The sequence below is a fragment of the Chiloscyllium punctatum genome, chromosome 5, assembly GCF_047496795.1.
Source record: "Chiloscyllium punctatum isolate Juve2018m chromosome 5, sChiPun1.3, whole genome shotgun sequence".
Taxonomy (NCBI): Eukaryota; Metazoa; Chordata; class Chondrichthyes; order Orectolobiformes; family Hemiscylliidae; genus Chiloscyllium; species Chiloscyllium punctatum.
In genome coordinates, this window is record NC_092743.1 from 42,626,181 (window position 1) to 42,644,598 (window position 18,418).

General features: G+C 53.2%; 9 non-coding genes across 9 annotated transcripts; 4 read left to right on the plus strand and 5 right to left on the minus strand.

Moving 5' to 3' along the window:
* Positions 1-3,295: 3,295 nt before the first annotated feature.
* trnam-cau (transfer RNA methionine (anticodon CAU)) lies at positions 3,296-3,368 on the plus strand. The gene has a single exon. It is a non-coding gene; the product is annotated as a tRNA-Met (tRNA).
* Positions 3,369-3,649: 281 nt separating this feature from the next.
* Positions 3,650-3,722, minus strand: trnaa-agc (transfer RNA alanine (anticodon AGC)). The gene has a single exon. It is a non-coding gene; the product is annotated as a tRNA-Ala (tRNA).
* A 1,093-nt stretch (positions 3,723-4,815) lies between these two features.
* On the minus strand, positions 4,816-4,888 carry trnam-cau (transfer RNA methionine (anticodon CAU)). The gene has a single exon. It is a non-coding gene; the product is annotated as a tRNA-Met (tRNA).
* A 2,112-nt stretch (positions 4,889-7,000) lies between these two features.
* Positions 7,001-7,073, plus strand: trnaa-ugc (transfer RNA alanine (anticodon UGC)). The gene has a single exon. It is a non-coding gene; the product is annotated as a tRNA-Ala (tRNA).
* A 272-nt stretch (positions 7,074-7,345) lies between these two features.
* Positions 7,346-7,418, minus strand: trnam-cau (transfer RNA methionine (anticodon CAU)). Its single transcript has one exon. It is a non-coding gene; the product is annotated as a tRNA-Met (tRNA).
* Positions 7,419-9,530: 2,112 nt separating this feature from the next.
* On the plus strand, positions 9,531-9,603 carry trnaa-ugc (transfer RNA alanine (anticodon UGC)). Its single transcript has one exon. It is a non-coding gene; the product is annotated as a tRNA-Ala (tRNA).
* Positions 9,604-9,875: 272 nt separating this feature from the next.
* trnam-cau (transfer RNA methionine (anticodon CAU)) lies at positions 9,876-9,948 on the minus strand. Its single transcript has one exon. It is a non-coding gene; the product is annotated as a tRNA-Met (tRNA).
* Positions 9,949-14,199: 4,251 nt separating this feature from the next.
* trnaa-ugc (transfer RNA alanine (anticodon UGC)) lies at positions 14,200-14,272 on the plus strand. The gene has a single exon. It is a non-coding gene; the product is annotated as a tRNA-Ala (tRNA).
* Positions 14,273-14,544: 272 nt separating this feature from the next.
* trnam-cau (transfer RNA methionine (anticodon CAU)) lies at positions 14,545-14,617 on the minus strand. Its single transcript has one exon. It is a non-coding gene; the product is annotated as a tRNA-Met (tRNA).
* Between the last annotated feature and the right edge of the window lie 3,801 nt (positions 14,618-18,418).

Genomic DNA, 18,418 nt, shown 5'->3' on the forward strand with positions numbered 1-18,418 from the left:
TGTCCGTGCACAGACTCGTGTGCATCTGCGACCAGTTCGAACGGGCCTCGGGGGCCAAGGTAAACCGAGGCAAGAGCGAGGCCATGCTCTTCGGGAACTGGGCCGACCAATCCTCTATCCCCTTCACCGTCAGGACTGACCACCTGAAGGTGCTGGGTATTTGGTTCGGGGGGGCTGGGGCGTGCGCCAAGACCTGGGAGGAGCGGATCAGGAAGATGAGACAGAAACTAGGCAGATGGGGGCAACGGTCGCTCTCCATCGCGGGAAAAAACCTGGTCATCAGGTGTGAGGTACTCTCAGTATTGCTATATGTGGCACAGGTCTGGCCTATCCCCAGGACCTGTGCCGCCGCAGTCACCCGGGCCATCTTCCAATTCATTTGGAGATCAAAGATGGACCGGGTCCGAAGAGACTCAATGTACAAAGACCGGTGCAATGGGGGAAAAAACACGCCCAATGCCACCCTCACCCTGATGGCCACCTTTGTGTGTGGCTGCATCAAGCTGTGCGTGGATCCCCGGTACGCAAACACCAAGTGTCACTACGTACTGAGGTTCTACCTGTCCCCGGTGTTGCGAAGGATGGGCCTGGCCTCGCTGCCGCGGAACGCTCCGAGTAGTTGGACCGTTCCGTATCACCTGTCCTTCGTGGAGATATTTATGAGGAAAAACACCTTTGACCACAAGTCCATCAGGAAGTGGTCAGCACGTAGCGTCCTTGAGACCCTTCGGGAAAAGGAGAGGGTGGATCCTGTCGAGCGGTTCCCTGAGCAGACTGTCAAAGCCATTTGGCAGAATGCCTCATCGCCAGAACTTTCCAACAAGCACCAAGACATGGCTTGGCTGGTGGTGAGAAGGGCTCTGCCTGTGAGATCCTTTATGCACGCCCGGACTCTCTGCCGCACCGCACGCTGCCCTCGAAGTGGCTGCGGGGGGGACGAGACTGTCACACACCTCCTTCTGGAATGTGCCTATGCAGAGGAAGTCTGGAGAGGAATGCAGTGGTGCTTGTCGAGGTTCGTCCCGAGCAGCGCCGTGACGCGGGACTCCGTGCTCTACGGCCTGTTCCCCGGGACTCACACCGAGACGAACATTAACTGCGCCTGGAGGATCATCAACTCGGTGAAGGACGCTCTCTGGGCGGTCCGAAACCTGTTGATCTTCCAGCTGAAGGAGTTGACCCCGACCGAGTGTTGCAGACTGGCACATTCCAAGGTCCAAGACTACGTGTTGAGGGACGCGCTGAAGCTTGGGGCAGCTGCCGCCAAGGCGCGGTGGGGAAAGACCACCGTGTAAGATCGGCCTGCCGAAAGAAGAACAGGGGGCCCATACAGACGTTTTTTTGGGCTCTGCTGATGCCCCAGCCAAATATATGTATATATACAAGATTGAAAAAATGCACAGGATTGTAAAGGACAAGAATAAAGTCGAATCTGTGTTTGTAAATATGGACATATGTATGGCATGATCCAATGTACAGACCATCAAATCATTTATGAATAAAGTATATTTTTGAAATAAAAAAAAAAGTTCCTCCAGAGGGCTCCCTGCTGCTCATGGTTTGCAACTGCAGACGTCACAGCACACCAACAGGCAGACTTCTCTGAAGAAGAAGAAGGTGTATTTTGGAGAAAGAGAACACTTGGGGCTGTTACCAGACGAAAAAAGAGGGCTTCTCCTTCATCCTCGTGAGCTGCAGCCCTGCGGTCAGGTTCCGCAAAGTGCTGCTTTCAGATACACGCCAAGCAGGCCGAGATGCAAAGAGCAACCGCCACTCGTCTGAAGCAGCACCCGCGAGCCCTGTCTGACCGGTAGGGCCTTTCCTAAGTGCTGACCTGCTCAGATGCGTTGCTGTTCAACTTGTGCAACTGTGGAAGTGGCACACCCCGTGCAGGCCAGATTTCATGAAGAGGAAACGAAGAGAAGTCCACAGGCAGTTTTCCGACAGGAATGGAAGACTCCTTCGTCCGGACGTTGACATAGTAAGTTGTCATCGAGCAGTTTAGAGCGCCGCTTCGCGGGAAAACTTTGCTTGAAAGGAGTCATAGAGTCATAGAGATGTACGTCACGGAAAGAGACCCTTCGGTCGGACCTTTCCGACCAGATATCCCATCCCAATCTAGTCGTACCTGCCGGCACCCGGGCCATATCCCTCCAAACCCTTCCTATTCATATAGCCGCCCAGATGCCTTTTAAATATTGCAATTGCACTCGCCTCCGCCACTTCCTCTGGCAGCTCATTCCATACACGTACCACCCTCTGTGTGAAAAAGGTGCCCCTTAGTTCTCTTTCATATCTTTTCCCTCTCACCCTAAACCTCTGCCCTCTAGTGCTGGTCTCCCGCACCCCAGGGAAAAGACTTTCTCTCTTTATCCGATCTATACGCCTCATGATTTTATATCAACCATACAAATATCTCAGCAAGGGGCCCAGCAATCACTTCCTTAGCTTCCCCCACACCTGATCAGGTCCTGGGCATTGATCCACTTGTACGCGCTTCAAGGCATCCAGCATTCCTCCTCTGCAATGTGGACAATTTTCAAGATGTCACCATCCATTTCCCTATATTCTATACTTCTCCCTACATTCTATCCTTTTCCACAGTAAACACTGATGCAAAATACTCGTTTAGTATCGGCCCAGCCTCTCCTGCGGCTCGACACAAAGGCCGCTGTGCTGATCCCCGAGGGGCCCTATTCTCTCCCTAGTCACCCTTTTGTCCTTATAATGTATTTGCAAAAACCCTTTGGATTTTCCTTAACTCTATCTGCCAAAGCTATCTCAGGTCCCCTTTTTACCCTCCTGATTTCCCTACTGTCTTTACACTCTTGTACGGATTCACTCGATCTATCCTGTCTATACCTGACAAGTGCTTCCTTCTTTTCCTGAAGCAAACCCTCATTTTCTTAGGCTCTTTGGTAAACGGAAGCACCTCCCTTCTTGCCTGCATGGAGTGCTGAGCAAAGGATCTTAGTGCGCTGTGACGTGGCTCTCCAGTAGCGGAGCCATCGAGACAAAGAAGTGAAAGGCTTTGCCGAATGTTGCCTGCCAAGCGCAAGACATACCGGGCTTTGCCGAGCTCCTGACGCCACGGCTCTGCGGTACCGCGAGTGGGCCGTGTCTCTGCACGGGCCAGAGCCCAGCATGTAACGGGCGACGTGCGTGATTGTGGATTGAAAGCCGATATCCTGGCCTCACTGGAGCTGCAGCTTTCTGACGAGGGTTGCTCTGTGGCTCGCGGCACCTTGAAAACCGGCCTATTTGGGCACGCGGTATGAGCCTCGGCTGTCGGCTGGCCTTCTTAGCGCAGTAGGCAGCGCGTCAGTCTCATAATCTGAAGGTCCTGAGTTCAATCCTCAGAGAAGGCAAGACTGTGGCCTTTGTCACCGGACGTGTTTTCTTTCTCTCCGCGGGCAATAATAATTGCTTTGGACGGCTTCACGCCTGATTTGAACTGACCACACCAGAGCAAACGCGTTGCTGGAAGGTTTAACATCTGGGCGACACGTGCTCAACTTTTTTTTCTGCACAGCATTTTGGGAACTCACCATCGTGCTATCTGTGCAGCAGCAAAGACTGGAGCCACACGCAGGGTTCACGCGAGGGTCACACTGCTTGCGTCTCAAGCGTGTCCCCAGGAAAAGCACTGTGGAGAATGTGGGCATCGATCCCACTACCTCTCGCATGCTAAGCGAGCGCTCTACCATTTGAGCTAATTCCCCTACAACGTGCACTTGCTTAGCCCCCATGGTGCTTCGGAACGATGAGCTGAGAGCAGCAGGCGATTTCCTCTCGAGATTGCACGCTGTATTCAACCGAACAACGCGACGCGACTATCGACACATCCGAGCAGCAGCAGCAGCACGTGCGCGAAGTCTTCTGGAAAACACAGTGCCGCCGAAAGAATCGCCAGCGAGACGCTCTGAGATTCCAGAATCCAAACGAACCGATCGGCGCCAGCAGTCACAACAAGTGTGAGGTAGCACTCGAGAGCGCTGTCTGACTGATTGGAGACTTGCGACACGTTCAAGTGAGTGCTGACTGACTGCGTGGATGTTGTGTTCCTCCAGAGGGCTCCCAGATGTTTGTGTGTTGCATAGAGCCATTTGCCGAATCCATCTGGAGGAACACAACATCCACGCAGTCAGTCAGCACTCACTTGAACGTGTCGCAAGTCTCCAATCAGTCAGACAGCGCTCTCGAGTGCTACCTCACACTTGTTGTGACTGCTGGCGCCGATCGGTTCGTTTGGATTCTGGAATCTCAGAGCGTCTCGCTGGCGATTCTTTCGGCGGCACCGTGTTTTCCAGAAGACTTCGCGCACGTGCTGCTGCTGCTGCTGCTCGGATGTGTCGATAGTCGCGTCGCGTTGTTCGGTTGAATACAGCGTGCAATCTCGAGAGGAAATCGCCTGCTGCTCTCAGCTCATCCTTCCGAAGCACCATGGGGGCTAAGCAAGTGCACAGCGTAGGGGAATTAGCTCAAATGGTAGAGCGCTCGCTTTGCATGCAAGAGGTAGTGGGATCGATGCCCACATTCTCCACAGTGCTTTTCCTGGGGAGACGCAAGCAGTGTGACCCTCGCGTGAACCCTGCGTGTGGCTCCAGTCTTTGCTGCTGCACAGATAGCACGATGGTGAGTTTACAAAATGCTGTGCAGAAAAACAAGTTGAGCACGTGTCGCCCAGATGTTAAACCTTCCAGCGACGCGTTTGCTCTGGTGTGGTCAGTTCAAAGCAGGCGTGAAGCCGTCCAAAGCAAATATTATTGCCCGCGGAGAGAAAGAAAACGCGTAAGGTGACAAAGGCCACAGTCTTGCCTTCTCTGAGGATTAAACTCAGGACCTTCAGATTATGAGACTGACGCGCTGCCTACTGCGCTAAGAAGGCCAGCCGACAGCCGAGGCTCATACCGCGTGCCCAAATAGGCCGGTTTTCAAGGTGCCGCGAGCCACAGAGCAACCCTCGTCAGAAAGCTGCAGCTCGAGTGAGGCCAGGATATCGGCTTTCAATCCACAATCACGCACCTCGCCCGTTACATGCTGGGCTCTGGCCCGTGCAGAGACACGGCCCACTCGCGGTGCCGCAGAGCCGTGGCGTCAGGAGCGCGGCAAAGCCCGGTATGTCTTGCGCTTGGCAGGCAACATTCGGCAAAGCCTTTCACTTCTTTGTCTCGATGGCTCCGCTACTGGAGAGCCACGTCACAGCGCACTAAGATCCTTTGCTCAGCACTCCATGCAGGCAAGAAGGGAGGTGCTTCCGTTTACCAAAGAGCCTAAGAAAATGAGGGTTTGCTTCAGGAAAAGAAGGAAGCACATGTCAGGTATAGACAGGATAGATCGAGTGAATCCGTACAAGAGTGTAAAGACAGTAGGGAAATCAGGAGGGTAAAAAGGGGACCTGAGATAGCTTTGGCAGAGAGAGTTAAGGAAAATCCAAAGGGTTTTTGCAAATACATTATAAGGACAAAAGGGTGACTAGGGAGAGAAGAGGGCCCCTCGAGGATCAGCACAGCGGCCTTTGTGTCGAGCCGCAGGAGAGGCTGGGCCGATACTAAACGAGTATTTTGCATCAGTGTTTACTGTGGAAAAGGATAGAATGTAGGGAGAAGTACAGAATATAGGGAAATGGATGGTGACATCTTGAAAATTGTCCACATTGCAGAGGAGGAATGCTGGATGCCTTGAAGCGCGTACAAGTGGATCAATGCCCAGGACCTGATCAGGTCTGGGGGAAGCTAAGGAAGTGATTGCTGGGCCCCTTGCTGAGATATTTGTATGGTTGATATAAAATCATGAGGCGTATAGATCGGATAAATAGACAAAGTCTTTTCCCTGGGGTGCGGGAGACCAGCACTAGAGGGCAGAGGTTTAGGGTGAGAGGGAAAAGATATGAAAGAGAACTAAGGGGCACCTTTCTCACACCGAGGGTGGTACGTGTATGGAATGAGCTGCCAGAGGAAGTGGCGGAGGCGAGTACAATTGCAACATTTAAAAGGCACCTGGGTGGCTATATGAATAGGAAGGGTTTGGAGGGATATGGCCCGGGTGCCGGCAGGTACGACTAGATTGGGATGGGATATCTGGTCGGAAAGGTCCGACCGAAGGGTCTCTTTCCGTGACGTACATCTCTATGACTCCTTTCAAGCAAAGTTTTCCCGCGAAGCGGCGCTCTAAACTGCTCGATGTCAACTTACTATGTCAACGTCCGGACGAAGGAGTCTTCCATTCCTGTCGGAAAACTGCCTGTGGACTTCTCTTCGTTTCCTCTTCATGAAATCTGGCCTGCACGGGGTGTGCCACTTCCACAATTGCACAAGTTGAACAGCAACGCATCCGAGCAGGTCAGCACTTAGGAAAGGCCCTACCGGTCAGACAGGGCTCGCGGGTGCTGCTTCAGACGAGTGGCGGTTGCTATTTGCATCTCGGCCTGCTTGGCGTGTATCTGAAAGCAGCACTTTGCGGAACCTGACCGCAGGGCTGCAGCTCACGAGGATGAAGGAGAAGCCCTCTTTTTTTGTCTGGTAACAGCCCCAAGTGTTCTCTTTCTCCAAAATACACCTTCTTCTTCTTCTTCTTCTTCTTCAGAGAATTCTGCCTGTTGGTGTGCTGTGACGTCTGCAGTTGCAAACCACGAGCAGCAGGGAGCCCTCTGGAGGAACACAACATCCACGCAGTCAGTCAGCACTCACTTGAACGTGTCGCAAGTCTCCAATCAGTCAGACAGCGCTCTCGAGTGCTACCTCACACTTGTTGTGACTGCTGGCGCCGATCGGTTCGTTTGGATTCTGGAATCTCAGAGCGTCTCGCTGGCGATTCTTTCGGCGGCACCGTGTTTTCCAGAAGACTTCGCGCACGTGCTGCTGCTGCTGCTGCTCGGATGTGTCGATAGTCGCGTCGCGTTGTTCGGTTGAATACAGCGTGCAATCTCGAGAGGAAATCGCCTGCTGCTCTCAGCTCATCCTTCCGAAGCACCATGGGGGCTAAGCAAGTGCACAGCGTAGGGGAATTAGCTCAAATGGTAGAGCGCTCGCTTTGCATGCGAGAGGTAGTGGGATCGATGCCCACATTCTCCACAGTGCTTTTCCTGGGGAGACGCAAGCAGTGTGACCCTCGCGTGAACCCTGCGTGTGGCTCCAGTCTTTGCTGCTGCACAGATAGCACGATGGTGAGTTTACAAAATGCTGTGCAGAAAAACAAGTTGAGCACGTGTCGCCCAGATGTTAAACCTTCCAGCGACGCGTTTGCTCTGGTGTGGTCAGTTCAAAGCAGGCGTGAAGCCGTCCAAAGCAAATATTATTGCCCGCGGAGAGAAAGAAAACGCGTAAGGTGACAAAGGCCACAGTCTTGCCTTCTCTGAGGATTAAACTCAGGACCTTCAGATTATGAGACTGACGCGCTGCCTACTGCGCTAAGAAGGCCAGCCGACAGCCGAGGCTCATACCGCGTGCCCAAATAGGCCGGTTTTCAAGGTGCCGCGAGCCACAGAGCAACCCTCGTCAGAAAGCTGCAGCTCGAGTGAGGCCAGGATATCGGCTTTCAATCCACAATCACGCACCTCGCCCGTTACATGCTGGGCTCTGGCCCGTGCAGAGACACGGCCCACTCGCGGTGCCGCAGAGCCGTGGCGTCAGGAGCGTGGCAAAGCCCGGTATGTCTTGCGCTTGGCAGGCAACATTCGGCAAAGCCTTTCACTTCTTTGTCTCGATGGCTCCGCTACTGGAGAGCCACGTCACAGCGCACTAAGATCCTTTGCTCAGCACTCCATGCAGGCAAGAAGGGAGGTGCTTCCGTTTACCAAAGAGCCTAAGAAAATGAGGGTTTGCTTCAGGAAAAGAAGGAAGCACATGTCAGGTATAGACAGGATAGATCGAGTGAATCCGTACAAGAGTGTAAAGACAGTAGGGAAATCAGGAGGGTAAAAAGGGGACCTGAGATAGCTTTGGCAGAGAGAGTTAAGGAAAATCCAAAGGGTTTTTGCAAATACATTATAAGGACAAAAGGGTGACTAGGGAGAGAAGAGGGCCCCTCGAGGATCAGCACAGCGGCCTTTGTGTCGAGCCGCAGGAGAGGCTGGGCCGATACTAAACGAGTATTTTGCATCAGTGTTTACTGTGGAAAAGGATAGAATGTAGGGAGAAGTACAGAATATAGGGAAATGGATGGTGACATCTTGAAAATTGTCCACATTGCAGAGGAGGAATGCTGGATGCCTTGAAGCGCGTACAAGTGGATCAATGCCCAGGACCTGATCAGGTCTGGGGGAAGCTAAGGAAGTGATTGCTGGGCCCCTTGCTGAGATATTTGTATGGGTGATATAAAATCATGAGGCGTATAGATCGGATAAATAGACAAAGTCTTTTCCCTGGGGTGCGGGAGACCAGCACTAGAGGGCAGAGGTTTAGGGTGAGAGGGAAAAGATATGAAAGAGAACTAAGGGGCACCTTTCTCACACCGAGGGTGGTACGTGTATGGAATGAGCTGCCAGAGGAAGTGGCGGAGGCGAGTACAATTGCAACATTTAAAAGGCACCTGGGTGGCTATATGAATAGGAAGGGTTTGGAGGGATATGGCCCGGGTGCCGGCAGGTACGACTAGATTGGGATGGGATATCTGGTCGGAAAGGTCCGACCGAAGGGTCTCTTTCCGTGACGTACATCTCTATGACTCCTTTCAAGCAAAGTTTTCCCGCGAAGCGGCGCTCTAAACTGCTCGATGTCAACTTACTATGTCAACGTCCGGACGAAGGAGTCTTCCATTCCTGTCGGAAAACTGCCTGTGGACTTCTCTTCGTTTCCTCTTCATGAAATCTGGCCTGCACGGGGTGTGCCACTTCCACAATTGCACAAGTTGAACAGCAACGCATCCGAGCAGGTCAGCACTTAGGAAAGGCCCTACCGGTCAGACAGGGCTCGCGGGTGCTGCTTCAGACGAGTGGCGGTTGCTATTTGCATCTCGGCCTGCTTGGCGTGTATCTGAAAGCAGCACTTTGCGGAACCTGACCGCAGGGCTGCAGCTCACGAGGATGAAGGAGAAGCCCTCTTTTTTTGTCTGGTAACAGCCCCAAGTGTTCTCTTTCTCCAAAATACACCTTCTTCTTCTTCTTCTTCTTCTTCAGAGAATTCTGCCTGTTGGTGTGCTGTGACGTCTGCAGTTGCAAACCACGAGCAGCAGGGAGCCCTCTGGAGGAACACAACATCCACGCAGTCAGTCAGCACTCACTTGAACGTGTCGCAAGTCTCCAATCAGTCAGACAGCGCTCTCGAGTGCTACCTCACACTTGTTGTGACTGCTGGCGCCGATCGGTTCGTTTGGATTCTGGAATCTCAGAGCGTCTCGCTGGCGATTCTTTCGGCGGCACCGTGTTTTCCAGAAGACTTCGCGCACGTGCTGCTGCTGCTGCTGCTCGGATGTGTCGATAGTCGCGTCGCGTTGTTCGGTTGAATACAGCGTGCAATCTCGAGAGGAAATCGCCTGCTGCTCTCAGCTCATCCTTCCGAAGCACCATGGGGGCGAAGCAAGTGCACAGCGTAGGGGAATTAGCTCAAATGGTAGAGCGCTCGCTTTGCATGCGAGAGATAGTGGGATCGATGCCCACATTCTCCACAGTGCTTTTCCTGGGGAGACGCAAGCAGTGTGACCCTCGCGTGAACCCTGCGTGTGGCTCCAGTCTTTGCTGCTGCACAGATAGCACGATGGTGAGTTTACAAAATGCTGTGCAGAAAAACAAGTTGAGCACGTGTCGCCCAGATGTTAAACCTTCCAGCGACGCGTTTGCTCTGGTGTGGTCAGTTCAAAGCAGGCGTGAAGCCGTCCAAAGCAAATATTATTGCCCGCGGAGAGAAAGAAAACGCGTAAGGTGACAAAGGCCACAGTCTTGCCTTCTCTGAGGATTAAACTCAGGACCTTCAGATTATGAGACTGACGCGCTGCCTACTGCGCTAAGAAGGCCAGCCGACAGCCGAGGCTCATACCGCGTGCCCAAATAGGCCGGTTTTCAAGGTGCCGCGAGCCACAGAGCAACCCTCGTCAGAAAGCTGCAGCTCCAGTGAGGCCAGGATATCGGCTTTCAATCCACAATCACGCACCTCGCCCGTTACATGCTGGGCTCTGGCCCGTGCAGAGACACGGCCCACTCGCGGTGCCGCAGAGCCGTGGCGTCAGGAGCGCGGCAAAGCCCGGTATGTCTTGCGCTTGGCAGGCAACATTCGGCAAAGCCTTTCACTTCTTTGTCTCGATGGCTCCGCTACTGGAGAGCCACGTCACAGCGCACTAAGATCCTTTGCTCAGCACTCCATGCAGGCAAGAAGGGAGGTGCTTCCGTTTACCAAAGAGCCTAAGAAAATGAGGGTTTGCTTCAGGAAAAGAAGGAAGCACATGTCAGGTATAGACAGGATAGATCGAGTGAATCCGTACAAGAGTGTAAAGACAGTAGGGAAATCAGGAGGGTAAAAAGGGGACCTGAGATAGCTTTGGCAGAGAGAGTTAAGGAAAATCCAAAGGGTTTTTGCAAATACATTATAAGGACAAAAGGGTGACTAGGGAGAGAAGAGGGCCCCTCGAGGATCAGCACAGCGGCCTTTGTGTCGAGCCGCAGGAGAGGCTGGGCCGATACTAAACGAGTATTTTGCATCAGTGTTTACTGTGGAAAAGGATAGAATGTAGGGAGAAGTACAGAATACAGGGAAATGGATGGTGACATCTTGAAAATTGTCCACATTGCAGAGGAGGAATGCTGGATGCCTTGAAGCGCGTACAAGTGGATCAATGCCCAGGACCTGATCAGGTCTGGGGGAAGCTAAGGAAGTGATTGCTGGGCCCCTTGCTGAGATATTTGTATGGGTGATATAAAATCATGAGGCGTATAGATCGGATAAATAGACAAAGTCTTTTCCCTGGGGTGCGGGAGACCAGCACTAGAGGGCAGAGGTTTAGGGTGAGAGGGAAAAGATATGAAAGAGAACCAAGGGGCACCTTTCTCACACCGAGGGTGGTACGTGTATGGAATGAGCTGCCAGAGGAAGTGGCGGAGGCGAGTACAATTGCAACATTTAAAAGGCACCTGGGTGGCTATATGAATAGGAAGGGTTTGGAGGGATATGGCCCGGGTGCCGGCAGGTACGACTAGATTGGGATGGGATATCTGGTCGGAAAGGTCCGACCGAAGGGTCTCTTTCCGTGACGTACATCTCTATGACTCCTTTCAAGCAAAGTTTTCCCGCGAAGCGGCGCTCTAAACTGCTCGATGTCAACTTACTATGTCAACGTCCGGACGAAGGAGTCTTCCATTCCTGTCGGAAAACTGCCTGTGGACTTCTCTTCGTTTCCTCTTCATGAAATCTGGCCTGCACGGGGTGTGCCACTTCCACAATTGCACAAGTTGAACAGCAACGCATCCGAGCAGGTCAGCACTTAGGAAAGGCCCTACCGGTCAGACAGGGCTCGCGGGTGCTGCTTCAGACGAGTGGCGGTTGCTATTTGCATCTCGGCCTGCTTGGCGTGTATCTGAAAGCAGCACTTTGCGGAACCTGACCGCAGGGCTGCAGCTCACGAGGATGAAGGAGAAGCCCTCTTTTTTTGTCTGGTAACAGCCCCAAGTGTTCTCTTTCTCCAAAATACACCTTCTTCTTCTTCTTCTTCTTCTTCAGAGAATTCTGCCTGTTGGTGTGCTGTGACGTCTGCAGTTGCAAACCACGAGCAGCAGGGTGCCCTCTGGAGGAACACAACTTTTTTTTTTATTTCAAAAATATACTTTATTCATAAATGATTTGATGGTCTGTACATTGGATCATGCCATACATATGTCCATATTTACAAACACAGATTCGACTTTATTCTTGTCCTTTACAATCCTGTGCATTTTTTCAATCTTGTATATATACATATATTTGGCTGAGGCATCAGCAGAGCCCAAAAAAACGTCTGTATGGGCCCCCTGTTCTTCTTTCGGCAGGCCGATCTTACACAGTGGTCTTTCCCCACCGCGCCTTGGCGGCAGCTGCCCCAAGCTTCAGCGCGTCCCTCAACACGTAGTCTTGGACCTTGGAATGTGCCAGTCTGCAACACTCGGTCGGGGTCAACTCCTTCAGCTGGAAGATCAACAGGTTTCGGACCGCCCAGAGAGCGTCCTTCACCGAGTTGATGATCCTCCAGGCGCAGTTAATGTTCGTCTCGGTGTGAGTCCCGGGGAACAGGCCGTAGAGCACGGAGTCCCGCGTCACGGCGCTGCTCGGGACGAACCTCGACAAGCACCACTGCATTCCTCTCCAGACTTCCTCTGCATAGGCACATTCCAGAAGGAGGTGTGTGACAGTCTCGTCCCCCCCGCAGCCACTTCGAGGGCAGCGTGCGGTGCGGCAGAGAGTCCGGGCGTGCATAAAGGATCTCACAGGCAGAGCCCTTCTCACCACCAGCCAAGCCACGTCTTGGTGCTTGTTGGAAAGTTCTGGCGATGAGGCATTCTGCCAAATGGCTTTGACAGTCTGCTCAGGGAACCGCTCGACAGGATCCGCCCTCTCCTTTTCCCGAAGGGTCTCAAGGACGCTACGTGCTGACCACTTCCTGATGGACTTGTGGTCAAAGGTGTTTTTCCTCATAAATTTCTCCACGAAGGACAGGTGATACGGAACGGTCCAACTACTCGGAGCGTTCCGCGGCAGCGAGGCCAGGCCCATCCTTCGCAACACCGGGGACAGGTAGAACCTCAGTACGTAGTGACACTTGGTGTTTGCGTACCGGGGATCCACGCACAGCTTGATGCAGCCACACACAAAGGTGGCCATCAGGGTGAGGGTGGCATTGGGCGTGTTTTTTCCCCCATTGCACCGGTCTTTGTACATAGAGTCTCTTCGGACCCGGTCCATCTTTGATCTCCAAATGAATTGGAAGATGGCCCGGGTGACTGCGGCGGCACAGGTCCTGGGGATAGGCCAGACCTGTGCCACATATAGCAATACTGAGAGTACCTCACACCTGATGACCAGGTTTTTTCCCGCGATGGAGAGCGACCGTTGCCCCCATCTGCCTAGTTTCTGTCTCATCTTCCTGATCCGCTCCTCCCAGGTCTTGGCGCACGCCCCAGCCCCCCCGAACCAAATACCCAGCACCTTCAGGTGGTCAGTCCTGACGGTGAAGGGGATAGAGGATTGGTCGGCCCAGTTCCCGAAGAGCATGGCCTCGCTCTTGCCTCGGTTTACCTTGGCCCCCGAGGCCCGTTCGAACTGGTCGCAGATGCACACGAGTCTGTGCACGGACAGCGGATCCGAGCAGAAAACAGCGACGTCATCCATGTACAGGGAGGCCTTAACCTGCAGGCCCCCGCTGCCAGGAATAGTCACCCCCCTCAGGCTCGCATCCTTCCTGATGGATTCGGCAAATGGCTCTATGCAACACACAAACAAGGCGGGTGAGAGGGGGCATCCCTGCCTGACTCCAGATCTTACAGGGAAGCTATCTGATTCCCACCCATTGATTGAGACTGCACTGACAATGTTGGTGTAGAGCAGTCTGATCCAATTTCCGATTCCCTCCCCAAAGCCCATTTTGGAGAGGACATCCCTCATATATGTATGCGATATCCTGTCAAAGGCTTTCTCCTGGTCCAGGCTGATGAGGCAGGTGTCCACCCCCCTGTCCTGCACGTAGGCGATCGTATCCCTGAGGAGTGCGAGACTCTCAGAGATCTTCCTGCCCGGTACAGCACAGGTTTGGTCCGGGTGGATCACCGATCCCAGAGCAGACCTGACCCGGTTGGCGATGACCTTTGACAGGATTTTGTAGTCTGCATTTAACAGTGAGATCGGTCTCCAATTTCTAATTTCCTCCCTCTCCCCCTTCCGCTTGTAGACGAGTGTGATGATGCACAACATCCACGCAGTCAGTCAGCACTCACTTGAACGTGTCGCAAGTCTCCAATCAGTCAGACAGCGCTCTCGAGTGCTACCTCACACTTGTTGTGACTGCTGGCGCCGATCGGTTCGTTTGGATTCTGGAATCTCAGAGCGTCTCGCTGGCGATTCTTTCGGCGGCACCGTGTTTTCCAGAAGACTTCGCGCACGTGCTGCTGCTGCTGCTGCTCGGATGTGTCGATAGTCGCGTCGCGTTGTTCGGTTGAATACAGCGTGCAATCTCGAGAGGAAATCGCCTGCTGCTCTCAGCTCATCCTTCCGAAGCACCATGGGGGCTAAGCAAGTGCACAGCGTAGGGGAATTAGCTCAAATGGTAGAGCGCTCGCTTTGCATGCGAGAGGTAGTGGGATCGATACCCACATTCTCCACAGTGCTTTTCCTGGGGAGACGCAAGCAGTGTGACCCTCGCGTGAACCCTGCGTGTGGCTCCAGTCTTTGCTGCTGCACAGATAGCACGATGGTGAGTTTACAAAATGCTGTGCAGAAAAACAAGTTGAGCACGTGTCGCCCAGATGTTAAACCTTCCAGCGACGCGTTTGCTCTGGTGTGGTCAGTTCAAAGCAGGCGTGAAGCCGTCCAAAGCAAATATTATTGCCCGCGGAGAGAAAGAAAACGCGTAAGGTGACAAAGGCCACAGTCTTGCCTTCTCTGAGGATTAAACTCAGGACCTTCAGATTATGAGACTGACGCGCTGCCTACTGCGCTAAGAAGGCCAGCCGACAGCCGAGGCTCATACCGCGTGCCCAAATAGGCCGGTTTTCAAGGTGCCGCGAGCCACAGAGCAACCCTCGTCAGAAAGCTGCAGCTCGAGTGAGGCCAGGATATCGGCTTTCAATCCACAATCACGCACCTCGCCCGTTACATGCTGGGCTCTGGCCCGTGCAGAGACACGGCCCACTCGCGGTGCCGCAGAGCCGTGGCGTCAGGAGCGCGGCAAAGCCCGGTATGTCTTGCGCTTGGCAGGCAACATTCGGCAAAGCCTTTCACTTCTTTGTCTCGATGGCTCCGCTACTGGAGAGCCACGTCACAGCGCACTAAGATCCTTTGCTCAGCACTCCATGCAGGCAAGAAGGGAGGTGCTTCCGTTTACCAAAGAGCCTAAGAAAATGAGGGTTTGCTTCAGGAAAAGAAGGAAGCACATGTCAGGTATAGACAGGATAGATCGAGTGAATCCGTACAAGAGTGTAAAGACAGTAGGGAAATCAGGAGGGTAAAAAGGGGACCTGAGATAGCTTTGGCAGAGAGAGTTAAGGAAAATCCAAAGGGTTTTTGCAAATACATTATAAGGACAAAAGGGTGACTAGGGAGAGAAGAGGGCCCCTCGAGGATCAGCACAGCGGCCTTTGTGTCGAGCCGCAGGAGAGGCTGGGCCGATACTAAACGAGTATTTTGCATCAGTGTTTACTGTGGAAAAGGATAGAATGTAGGGAGAAGTACAGAATACAGGGAAATGGATGGTGACATCTTGAAAATTGTCCACATTGCAGAGGAGGAATGCTGGATGCCTTGAAGCGCGTACAAGTGGATCAATGCCCAGGACCTGATCAGGTCTGGGGGAAGCTAAGGAAGTGATTGCTGGGCCCCTTGCTGAGATATTTGTATGGGTGATATAAAATCATGAGGCGTATAGATCGGATAAATAGACAAAGTCTTTTCCCTGGGGTGCGGGAGACCAGCACTAGAGGGCAGAGGTTTAGGGTGAGAGGGAAAAGATATGAAAGAGAACCAAGGGGCACCTTTTTCACACAGAGGGTGGTACGTGTATGGAATGAGCTGCCAGAGGAAGTGGCGGAGGCGAGTACAATTGCAACATTTAAAAGGCACCTGGGTGGCTATATGAATAGGAAGGGTTTGGAGGGATATGGCCCGGGTGCCGGCAGGTACGACTAGATTGGGATGGGATATCTGGTCGGAAAGGTCCGACCGAAGGGTCTCTTTCCGTGACGTACATCTCTATGACTCCTTTCAAGCAAAGTTTTCCCGCGAAGCGGCGCTCTAAACTGCTCGATGTCAACTTACTATGTCAACGTCCGGACGAAGGAGTCTTCCATTCCTGTCGGAAAACTGCCTGTGGACTTCTCTTCGTTTCCTCTTCATGAAATCTGGCCTGCACGGGGTGTGCCACTTCCACAATTGCACAAGTTGAACAGCAACGCATCCGAGCAGGTCAGCACTTAGGAAAGGCCCTACCGGTCAGACAGGGCTCGCGGGTGCTGCTTCAGACGAGTGGCGGTTGCTATTTGCATCTCGGCCTGCTTGGCGTGTATCTGAAAGCAGCACTTTGCGGAACCTGACCGCAGGGCTGCAGCTCACGAGGATGAAGGAGAAGCCCTCTTTTTTTGTCTGGTAACAGCCCCAAGTGTTCTCTTTCTCCAAAATACACCTTCTTCTTCTTCTTCTTCTTCTTCAGAGAATTCTGCCTGTTGGTGTGCTGTGACGTCTGCAGTTGCAAACCACGAGCAGCAGGGTGCCCTCTGGAGGAACACAACTTTTTTTTTTATTTCAAAAATATACTTTATTCATAAATGATTTGATGGTCTGTACATTGGATCATGCCATACATATGTCCATATTTACAAACACAGATTCGACTTTATTCTTGTCCTTTACAATCCTGTGCATTTTTTCAATCTTGTATATATACATATATTTGGCTGAGGCATCAGCAGAGCCCAAAAAAACGTCTGTATGGGCCCCCTGTTCTTCTTTCGGCAGGCCGATCTTACACAGTGGTCTTTCCCCACCGCGCCTTGGCGGCAGCTGCCCCAAGCTTCAGCGCGTCCCTCAACACGTAGTCTTGGACCTTGGAATGTGCCAGTCTGCAACACTCGGTCGGGGTCAACTCCTTCAGCTGGAAGATCAACAGGTTTCGGACCGCCCAGAGAGCGTCCTTCACCGAGTTGATGATCCTCCAGGCGCAGTTAATGTTCGTCTCGGTGTGAGTCCCGGGGAACAGGCCGTAGAGCACGGAGTCCCGCGTCACGGCGCTGCTCGGGACGAACCTCGACAAGCACCACTGCATTCCTCTCCAGACTTCCTCTGCATAGGCACATTCCAGAAGGAGGTGTGTGACAGTCTCGTCCCCCCCGCAGCCACTTCGAGGGCAGCGTGCGGTGCGGCAGAGAGTCCGGGCGTGCATAAAGGATCTCACAGGCAGAGCCCTTCTCACCACCAGCCAAGCCACGTCTTGGTGCTTGTTGGAAAGTTCTGGCGATGAGGCATTCTGCCAAATGGCTTTGACAGTCTGCTCAGGGAACCGCTCGACAGGATCCGCCCTCTCCTTTTCCCGAAGGGTCTCAAGGACGCTACGTGCTGACCACTTCCTGATGGACTTGTGGTCAAAGGTGTTTTTCCTCATAAATTTCTCCACGAAGGACAGGTGATACGGAACGGTCCAACTACTCGGAGCGTTCCGCGGCAGCGAGGCCAGGCCCATCCTTCGCAACACCGGGGACAGGTAGAACCTCAGTACGTAGTGACACTTGGTGTTTGCGTACCGGGGATCCACGCACAGCTTGATGCAGCCACACACAAAGGTGGCCATCAGGGTGAGGGTGGCATTGGGCGTGTTTTTTCCCCCATTGCACCGGTCTTTGTACATAGAGTCTCTTCGGACCCGGTCCATCTTTGATCTCCAAATGAATTGGAAGATGGCCCGGGTGACTGCGGCGGCACAGGTCCTGGGGATAGGCCAGACCTGTGCCACATATAGCAATACTGAGAGTACCTCACACCTGATGACCAGGTTTTTTCCCGCGATGGAGAGCGACCGTTGCCCCCATCTGCCTAGTTTCTGTCTCATCTTCCTGATCCGCTCCTCCCAGGTCTTGGCGCACGCCCCAGCCCCCCCGAACCAAATACCCAGCACCTTCAGGTGGTCAGTCCTGACGGTGAAGGGGATAGAGGATTGGTCGGCCCAGTTCCCGAAGAGCATGGCCTCGCTCTTGCCTCGGTTTACCTTGGCCCCCGAGGCCCGTTCGAACTGGTCGCAGATGCACACGAGTCTGTGCACGGACAGCGGATCCGAGCAGAAAACAGCGACGTCATCCATGTACAGGGAGGCCTTAACCTGCAGGCCCCCGCTGCCAGGAATAGTCACCCCCCTCAGGCTCGCATCCTTCCTGATGGATTCGGCAAATGGCTCTATGCAACACACAAACAAGGCGGGTGAGAGGGGGCATCCCTGCCTGACTCCAGATCTTACAGGGAAGCTATCTGATTCCCACCCATTGATTGAGACTGCACTGACAATGTTGGTGTAGAGCAGTCTGATCCAATTTCCGATTCCCTCCCCAAAGCCCATTTTGGAGAGGACATCCCTCATATATGTATGCGATATCCTGTCAAAGGCTTTCTCCTGGTCCAGGCTGATGAGGCAGGTGTCCACCCCCCTGTCCTGCACGTAGGCGATCGTATCCCTGAGGAGTGCGAGACTCTCAGAGATCTTCCTGCCCGGTACAGCACAGGTTTGGTCCGGGTGGATCACCGATCCCAGAGCAGACCTGACCCGGTTG